Here is a 10201-nt window from a genome sequence, read left to right as displayed (position 1 = left end):
GAGGCCCGAAAAGAGTGACAGCTACCACACCGGTCTACGGTATGGGATTCACGTTAACACACGCGTGTAGGGAAACATGGATCGGGCTGCTTTACATCCTCTTTAGCCTGGTCGAAAGCCTGATTCACTAAGATCAAGATTACACTTGAGAAAATAAATTAACCAATAGTCAAATGTTATTAATGGCTTACCCATATGCATGGAAGGGGCAATTAACCATTCCCAGGTGAAGAGACCAGATAACAGTGAGCACAGAGCGAATCGAATGGGGCGTGATAACATCAATGGCATCCTTCTTTTCGCTCTTCTTATTTCTCTCTTTCTCTCTCTCTTTCTTTCTTTTTTTTTTGTTTTCCACCAGTGTCCTTTGGTTATCAAGCTATCACCAAAATGTGTTCACCATCCGTCCTGAACGAGAACTAAATTCTAATGATCTCACCCCATCCTGTGGCAGCTCATTAATAAAGGCTAGTTATCAGGGACTGACGCCCGGCAAATCGCCCCCCTCTTATCCGTCTTATCTCAAAATATTTGGGAATTTCTCAAAAATATATAATTCAAGATTTTTTGCGGTTGATATTCAAAACGTCCCTGTAAAAGATATTCATTGTATAATGGGAAAAATAACTCTGGCCTGTGTGTGTGTTCCCAGGATAAATGTGGTGGAATTACATGGCTGCTGCTTCGTAAACATTGATGGATCTTGCCAACCTGCAAATGCAGATAAGGCAGGAAATCACTGAGTGGGTTAGCTCTGGAAATGTATATTTAAGGGGCTATAGGTTACATATGCATTACTTATTCCTTTGCTACATACATCAATGACAAGCCTGAAAAAAAATGAATAGTCAATAACACTGTAGTGGGGTATCCCATGTAGCCTGACCATGCATATATTATCCTCAAGTCTGTCGGACAGGAAATTGTTGGCAATACTGACTCTATTTCCTTTAGTGTAACCCCATGTGCCCTGTTAGCTGCTGCCTGGGAGATAGGATGGACCTGTGGGTGTGTATCTGGGGGATACACACAGGGGGAAAGGTTTGGAACCTGCTCTCATCCTTTCTCATCCCCAGTTGCATTCATCCCTGCCTTCCCTGAACTGATGCTAGAGTAGGATTTCAGGGCCTGGAACGAAAGTGGGAATCGACTTGCATGTGAAATGAACAAAAGACAACAGGTTTTTCGGTGTCAGAGCACAATACACCACCAATGTCTCCTGGGTGTGTTTTGTATTTCAGCGTCACCTTGGCGACGGAGTCTACCAACCTGGCATCAGCTAACTTTGCTCTTTGATCTGGTAACGCTATCTCAAATATCAACCCCACACATTTACAAAGCATCCCCCCCCCCGTCCAAAATGACCATCCTGGTAATCACTGTTTGGATTAGGTGACCGCAAAGCAGTGGACGGAGCCAGAGGAAACAGTAGATAAGCGGAGGACAGAGTAGTTATGTCGGGGAGCTGTCACAACCACTCACAATACTGCCTTATTAGCCTGGCTGTTGAAAGAAGACTTCCAAGCACTTTGAAACAGTAGAGCGCTCAGCTGTGTACTGCTAATCAAAGGCCCGCATTCAACCGGATATTGAATATGAAAGGTTCTGCTCTCGGGAAACATTCTTTCATGTGCATTCCTGTGTAATGTGATTCGAGGTGGCGGACTGTGACGTGCGCCTGGGATGAGGCAGCCCAAACAGTCCAGGCTCTTCTCTGTTCCGCCCAGGAGAAGGATGGACTTCAGAGAGAGGCCTGGCAGGCTTTTTAAGTCTCATCTCCTTGGTCTCATCATCTTGCTCCTTTTGTTTTCCCACTCCTCTGGGATGTCCAGGAGGAAAACATTTATTAAGTAACACTGTAAAGATGTTTTAGTCTCCCCACCGCTCCTCATCCATCCCCCTTCAAATCTTGTCGGTCGAGAACAGAAACAGGTGGCTGGGATGCTTTTGGAGACATTTTTACTCTGTGTTTCAACGAGATTACAGATTTGTTTTCTTCCAAACTGGTTTGGTTTTATGACCAAAACAAAACAAATATGAGCTTAGGGGTAGACCGCTGTCCCATCAGGTGCTTCACCTTCCCCTTCTCCATCCAGCTTCCAAACAAACAGACTGAAACGCTTGACTCTATGTGCTGCTCTGATTCAACACCGTCCTTAATCGCATATACCAAACATCAGTCAGGATCACCCCCTGCCCATCTCCTCACTCTCCTCGCGTAGCATTTAAGAGGCATGAATAAGTTATGACATCTCACATTGGATGTCTGACAGACAGTAGCTTCCCACTGGGTCAGACAGAGCTGCGTACTGTAACCAGGCCTTACAAATCTTTATTCTTATAAAAGATGCCCCCTCGCCCTTTCAGGATTAGGAGAAAGATAGTGAGTTTGGTTTTTGAAAACGGGCATGTGTATGTTATGAAGGTTCTCTGTTTTCTAACCATAATAATGTCATAAAATCTAACTCTGTCACACATGCTTACGTTTTTACACATTGTGTACGCGTTATCCCTCGGAGCAGGGTGAGCAATGGACCAGCACTAGATCTTATGAGTCTTGTAATCCAACCCGTGGTCATAAAAAGAAACAAATGTACTGCTTTTATGGACTACTGGGGTGATTCATATCTTGTCTATGAGAAATGGATCTCTCTCTCCTTAAGGTCACAGACTGGAGTAGTGCTGTGCTACAGTAAGAACAAGGCCCTGTTTCTATAGACTACAGCTAGGTATTCCACCTCGCTCTTGTTCTAGAATATGGTTGGTGACAGCTATTATGATAGGCTTAGGATATATTTAATCACGTGGTCTTCATTGGAGATCTCCGATTGGTCACAGGAAGGCAGGGAAAAGGGAAGTGGTGGTGCCGCCGGTGTGTGTTTCCAACATGTCGATGACGTGGACCCCCCCTCCCTGCTCGCTGTCTCTCTGATGGTTTCCAGGTGTCCTCTTCACTCGCTTCAACATCAAAGATACATCAAAGAGGTGCTTATGGTGCTCTAGCAAGAGCAAGGCTTTATGGAAACCTGAACACCGGCTCAATCCGGATTATGTCATCAATACTGTCTGGGTCGATACACGTCTGGTCAGTCTGTGTCGTCCAGTCTGTGGGACTGTGCATGTCTTCTTTTGCAGGCCTGTGGCCACAAGTGTTTCATGAGGTCACCATTGATTCAAGTCTTTGTCTGCTGTCCTGTTGACGCGCTGGAGCCAACGCAGCCACTTGTGATTAATACAGGTAGATGTTAAGAAGCAGTAACAGAAATGATCCTTCCAAACCATTAGGAGCTTCTGTTATCCCTTTTGTCAGTTCATCCTCTCTCCCTCATCCTGGAAATGGTTACTCTCTTTGTATATTCAGGGTAAATTGATGGATTAAGTTATCCTGTTTCTCTAGGCTGGACTTGTATTCCCTGCTGGGGATACCAGTAAAGAAAAACCCATTTGGACACTGATAAGCCTTGCCTCCATTATATGTCATTTTAAACAAAGAAGCCAAGGAGCCTTTGGAGGCGTGCTATCAGCCATTAAACAGAGACATAGCATGCCGACCAGATTGATGATTAGCGTTTTGTCGCTTCCAGGGAACGGGGCCCCGCTGTAGCTGGTGATAGCCAAAGAAAAGAATATACACTTGTCCTCGTTTCTCGTCGCGCCACATTATTCTTTTCCCCAACATCTTCCCTCTCTCTTTCTCACTCCCTTTCTCTCCCTCTCTCTCTCTCCCTCTCTGTGCCTTTTGTCTTACTCTGTGTAATCTGTGAGGAGTGGACAAGGAAGAGTCCCTTATGTCACAGTCAGGGACTTGTAAGTGCTGCCCTGATACAAGCCACAATGACACTCGATGAAAGAAAAGCAAACCCGGAATTCATGTCAGTTTTCATAGTAACTTGTTGGGTTTTTGGTTTGTTTCACAGAGCTTCTTTTGTTTCAAGAGCAATGTCAAGCAAGGAGCGAAAAACACATAACACAAATGAACGTCAAATGTTCATATAGAATGGTGGGGATTGCTTCTAAAATGCCTGTTGTCTTGCAGTTACACGTACATAGGCTTAAGGTTAGGGTAACATTTGTTAACTATGAGTAACACACATACACATAGGCACACACATACACACACAAACTCCATCTCACTTCAGGTCCACCGGCCAGTTCTCTCTCCAGTCACAGCTCTGTGTAGTTCTCAGGTCCTGCTCCTCTCCTTAGCTGCTCTGCCTGTGCAACAACACATCACTAGAGCTCCTCCAGCTGGTCAAATGCAGTACTACAGCAGAACCTCCATGTTCATATGAACTCACCTTTCAGTTCTATTTCTGCACTGCTCGCATAGTGATATACACATTGTGTCCGTGAAAAGCATGTGTTGCCATTGGAGATGTGATCCTTCCTGGAAAGATAGTACTAATACTGTTTATGTGTGGACCACATTGAACTTTTCCATTTTTCCAAACGGTCACAACACTTGCCCTTCTTTTCACAATTTGTGAAATGACAAGGTTCATCTACCAATGCCAACCCAGAGTTTATGTCCAGCATGTGCCAGGATGTGGGAAAGCCACCAGAACGTGTCGTGCCAATCAAACACCTTGACACCGCCTGGCATGTCCGCGGTATTTTTCCATGATTTTGTCCAGGTTTGCGAGGCACGGACAGACAGCACATGTGCTGGCAAGGGGGCTGGTGTCCTGATGCCATTTGAAGGCACTGTAACTGGGGCTTTTGTGTGAGACATCCTAGACTGGGAGAGGAAGCCTGCGACCGGGTGGAATCCCATCACTTTGATGTACTAGTCATCACCACAGATGCTGGCTGGATTAGCCTGAATAGCATCTGCCTCATGAAGGCCCTTTATCTCACCGGCCCTGGCACTGCTACAGGTCTCACACACATGCACACACACGGACACGCACACACAAACACACACCCACACACACGTACACGCACACACAAACACACACCCTACACACACAAAAGTAGATGAGTAGAGAGTGAGACAGAGAGGCCATTTGTTGCCATGTTGACAGACACGGAGACAGCGAAGGGCACTTGCAAAACTTCCCAAGAACATTAGCTGGCTAGAAAGTGTGTGGACCAAGCATGGAGCCCCATCCACTTGTCCTATCAAAGGGAATCATTTAGTTTTTGTCTCGATCTTTTTGATCCGGCTTGTCAAGCAAGCTTTTACTGTAGCTATTACTCTCTCTGGCCTTGTCTGACATTGCTCTGTCTGTTGACAAATGTTAACACTGCCCTTTAATGTCCAGTGTAATTGGCCTAAAGCTTCTCTGACAGACTGATTATGTTACTTGTGTTTATGTTAATTGAGCTTGTAGATTGCTTTTGACGGGGTCCGCTAGCCTGGGAGAGAGAAAGAGAGAAGGGATACCAATATCGCTCAGTTTGTCCTTCTGAGTTACAACAGATATGCAAATCAATTGACAAACATTGTTTGATAGAAACTCTATTCATTGCAGTTCCTCTCCAATGACACGTTCCTATGTAACTGTGCAGTACTGCTGAGATTTCAAGAGTGACACTTCAGAGGATAGCTGCCTAGCCCACATATGAAAATGGATTTCGTCTGAACCCAAGGGTGTGCCTTTTAGTGAGTATCATTTAAGCCAAATCATATACATAATGTATTCCTGCTCATGAATAATAAAGAGGAACATCTGGTGCACCTGCAAACTCGGCCATGTTCTTCTACACATCACAAAGTAGGCCAGTGTGACGAGGATGTGTACGATTAGAGCTCAGGCACTACTGAATGTGGGTACTGATCTGATGCTTAGTTTCTATTTACACAAGCCTACTTCGAATCAGTCGGAACACACACCCAGACACACAAACACACACACATTAGGCTCGTCGAAGATACCAGGAGGTGAAGGGTGAGTAGCATCTGACGTCAGCTTCCCCTTGCTCAGGTCAATGCTTAGCAGTCTTATCTGGCTGTTAGCACTCAGTGCTTCCTGTCACCTGACACTTGGCTTCCTGTCACCTGACACTCTGCTCTCGATGATAGCGCGCTAGCGATAATCTGGAGGCCTCTCCTGCTTGCCATCATCAAGATGTGTTCCAAACCTATGACCCTCAGGGCCCTTAAGTGTGTGTCTTTGTGTGTGTGTGTGTGTGTGTGTATACACCCAGCACTCTAGAGTGTCAGACGTGCACATTCTCTGTGATTTAACCATGCCCATGAGGAGAGACACATTCATCTCCTCTTTCTTGTTTGGCTGGGCCAGAGCTACCCACATGAGACCCTTTTAAGTCTATTGGAATTCCTGTTGAGTGGGTGGGAGGACTGCGAGGGATTGTGGACACAGTGAAAAGTGAAGGTTAGGAGGAAGATCAGAGAGCTTGAAAATCCCTAAGCCGTAGCTGTATTTCAGTCCACGGTCGACTCGCAACTGAGATCTCAATTTCTCCACAGATATTCTATGGGGTCAGAGGTCGTGTCTGTGATATGCTGTAGGGGTTCATCATCTCATGAATCTGCACTTTACACACCCTGTGCTGAAAAGCTGAAACTGAATCAGATCAAGATGTTAGAAATGATAACCCAACACAACGCTAATCTCACTTTTTATTTGACACAAAAGCAGCTACAATTCTATTCAATTCAATCTTTATTTACAGACTCAGGGTTCAGAAACAAGGACAAAAGACAAAACAACCTACAGAGGAAATAACAGACCAACACAATAAAAGATGAATGTTTAAACAAAGAAGAAGCACATCAAATGCATCAGTGTCTAAGAAACAGATATACCAACGTTTTGCATCAATAATGCACAAGAACATATACCTTTTGGCCTTTATTTTTGTTTACACCTACTTTTAAGGCAGAAACACCCAAGTCAGTACCATGTATAGCTTTAAAACCAAACTGGCCATCTGTGGACTTAATAAAGTTTTTTTCATCTACTCTGCAGGATTCTTTCTAGGACTTTGGATAATATGAGCGTGTAGATTAGACTGTCACCTTTACCAACTTGCCCTTCATAACTGGCACCAGCAGAACAGACCGCATTGAGTCTGGCAACAAGCCATGAGCCATGCAACCAGTAAAACAAATGGCAGGGAGAGAAGCTATCCACAGACCGGCCTATTTAAGGTGTGTTTTGTTATCAGACAGCTTGTACGTAGCATGTGACAAATAATCATCATTGAGTCATTACCCTCAATGTTGTCCACCTTCTGAAAATCACATTTCAGACCATCCACAAAAAGGCCACAGAAAGAGTGTCACCTCAGTTCTACAGCACTGGTGCAACTCCGAAAACAACTTCAGCGGGGATACAGCAAATCTATGTCTTTCAGTCCAGGCTACTCAATATTGCTGTTTTTTTGAATTCCTAACAAAGTCATAAAAATCCTCCCTTCATCTCCAAGGCCTGCTCGAGGGCGGGGGGGGGGGGGGGGGGGGGGTGTTTGGCCCAGTTTGGTGTTACAGACTACAGGTGTTTAGCCAGGTTTGGGGCTGACAGACAGGTATGTGAGGGGAACAGCCAAGCACTTGTGTTTGCCACAAAGATCGCTCTTGTCTTACAACGACCTGTCCATTCTAACATGTGGTTTTAGTTACTAAACTGCTCCGTCTGTCCTCTGATTGGGCACAGAGGACGGCGTGGGGGCTTTCCAAGGGCAGCGGCATCTTTTCAAGGTCCAGATGATGAGGCGTGTTCGCCGTGTGAGAGGCAGCACCTGCTTCAACGACACAGATAATGCTGGGATTCTGCAACAGAAAGAGGAATAGGAAGAGGTTGTAAGATATGAGATCCTTCCCCTTCATTTTATGGACCAAATTCCATTTACTTTGTTACTTTGAACTACAACTACAGGTTCAAAGTGGACCCAGCATGCATGCAGACTATTTATTTTCTAACATGGGTACTGTGTACTGGGAAAGAGGGATATTTTGGGGCATTTTACAATGAATCTGAAAAGCGAGCGTGTCTGAACTGAACACAGTCACAGAGCCTGTCATTCTACATCTTGTATTTCCTAAAGCCAGAATGTTCTTTTTGTGTTGTTGAATATGTTTTGGAACACGCTGGCCATTGATTGACACGCCAGAGAGGCTGGTAGAACATTCCGTGGAGTGAAGCGAACAGTGGTCGGCCTGTCAGTGCTACTCAGACTGGTGGCCTGAGGCTGGAGAGAAATATGAAGGCCGTCTGGACCCACACTACCAGCAGTCCTATCATCACAGCATAACTGGTGTGGAACACACACACACACACACACTAATACACACACATCTCAATCATTCCACAGCTTGCTCCAAAGCCCTGACTTTCAGCACTCCAGATTGCTAGATAAGAAAATGAATGTAGTAAATGTATTTAAAGGAAAGAAGGAAAACAAGGAGGTAAGGAGGTAAGGAAGGAAGTAAGTAGGGAAGGAAGGATTTCTTTTCCGAAAACATTGGGATATTGAAAGCCGTTTTTGTTCAACAGTTGGGGGCAAGTCGTTCATACTGTAGTGACAGCAACTCATTCTTCCTCTTTAAAAAACAACAAAAATATTGCTGTATGGAAAAGTCCTGATGCAAGGTTTTCCAAAATGTCATCTGGATTGATTTTACAGCTGCATTACAGTTTTAATCAGTGATGTAGAAGCAGCTGTTAAACTGTGTTGGCCCCGGGGCTATAATGAAATTGGACAAGGCCTGGGAAATTGTGTCTTGGCCAGAAACAAGTGTTTTGTGATTGTTTACTTCATGTCTTTAAATTGCATTTCTTCCTTTTTAATTCCAGCAGCCCTGAGAGAGGAAGGGGAAACCTTTTCCCTTGTTCTGTTTTCCTCCTCTTCCCTCCCTCTAACCACTGGCCCTGCCTCGCCCGTGCTTGCGGAATGCAAATGTCATGACCAGCCCCAGTGTGCCTTGGGGCCGGTGTGAGTAGCCCACACACTCTCAATCTAAATTAAAATGGAGGCATGAGGGGGGGCGCTGCGTGACACGGGGGCTGATCTTGACACTTACAATTACAAAATCTGGAGTGGTAGCATGATTGCCAGGGACAGATGGAAGGAAGTGTGGGAGAGGTGTGCTGTCGTTTCCCCCCAAACACTGTGTACAGTCATATTCCACGCTCTGATGCTAGTGTTGGTCTCACACCGCATGTCCATCATGCAGCCCTATAGAGGCAGGCCTCATCCATACACGTAGAAAAGCTCATTTATAATTCCTCACAGGACTCACGATAAGCTGCACACTATAGAGCTACATGTGAATGTTGAGGCAATCCTGACCTGTTGTGTTTGGCTGCATTTGAGACGTACAGTAGAGAGGCATGACACGAGTGTTCCAGGAGCATACTTTCGGGTTGATACATCTACCTTGGGATGACAGGAATTAAAAACTGTGCTCCTATTGACGTCGCATATGAAATCGGGCTTTGACGTGTTTTGGTAGGGCTATTGCAGGGATGGTCCAACCATGCGAGAAAGAAACATCCAGCATGTTTTTAAAGGTTGTGGTGTTCAGTGACCCGCCACTAGATGGACATCTGAAGCCGGTTTTGGAGCAATGGTGATTAAAGTAAACTGCCAGTAGGTGGCAATAAAGATTCATTTCAACTATCAACCTTAGGCTCAGCACAGCACAGCAGTACTTGTCGAAATAACAGTTTTTGTTCAAATCAAGTCAAATTATTTAATTCATTAAATGTGCCAAAACACATGGACAATCATGACTAAATGCAAGAGGAGATAAGGCTGGTTCTGTGTAAAAATAGACGTGACATATTTGCCAAATAAAGTGATGGCAATGTTTTGAAACCAACTACTACATCCCAAAAAAAGTGATGTGGACACATCCCTTAAAATATGTATGCATCCCTCATGCTTACCAAAAATAACCTAAAATGGACTGTAATGACTGTCAATTCACAGACCTGAATCCACATCCTCCTTTGTATGCAACAGCTGCAGCAGTGTCTAAAGTCAGCAAACTGCCTCCAACCACACACACACATACCGCCTACACACACGCAAGCACACACACACACCTCCTCCGCACACACACTCAGACGGTGTAGGATGGAAGACCAGGTATCTGAACACCTACACAAATACTTTATCGATCTCTTGGATACAAAAATAAAATTCAGTAACTCTGTTTTATTCCCACTGTTCCTAAGCAAAACTACATATTCATTCACTAAGAATAGACACATGTTTTTTTTTTACTGGA

Source organism: Hypomesus transpacificus, chromosome 2 (genome assembly GCF_021917145.1).
Source record: "Hypomesus transpacificus isolate Combined female chromosome 2, fHypTra1, whole genome shotgun sequence".
NCBI lineage: Eukaryota > Metazoa > Chordata > Actinopteri > Osmeriformes > Osmeridae > Hypomesus > Hypomesus transpacificus.
This window is presented reverse-complemented; position numbering follows the sequence as displayed.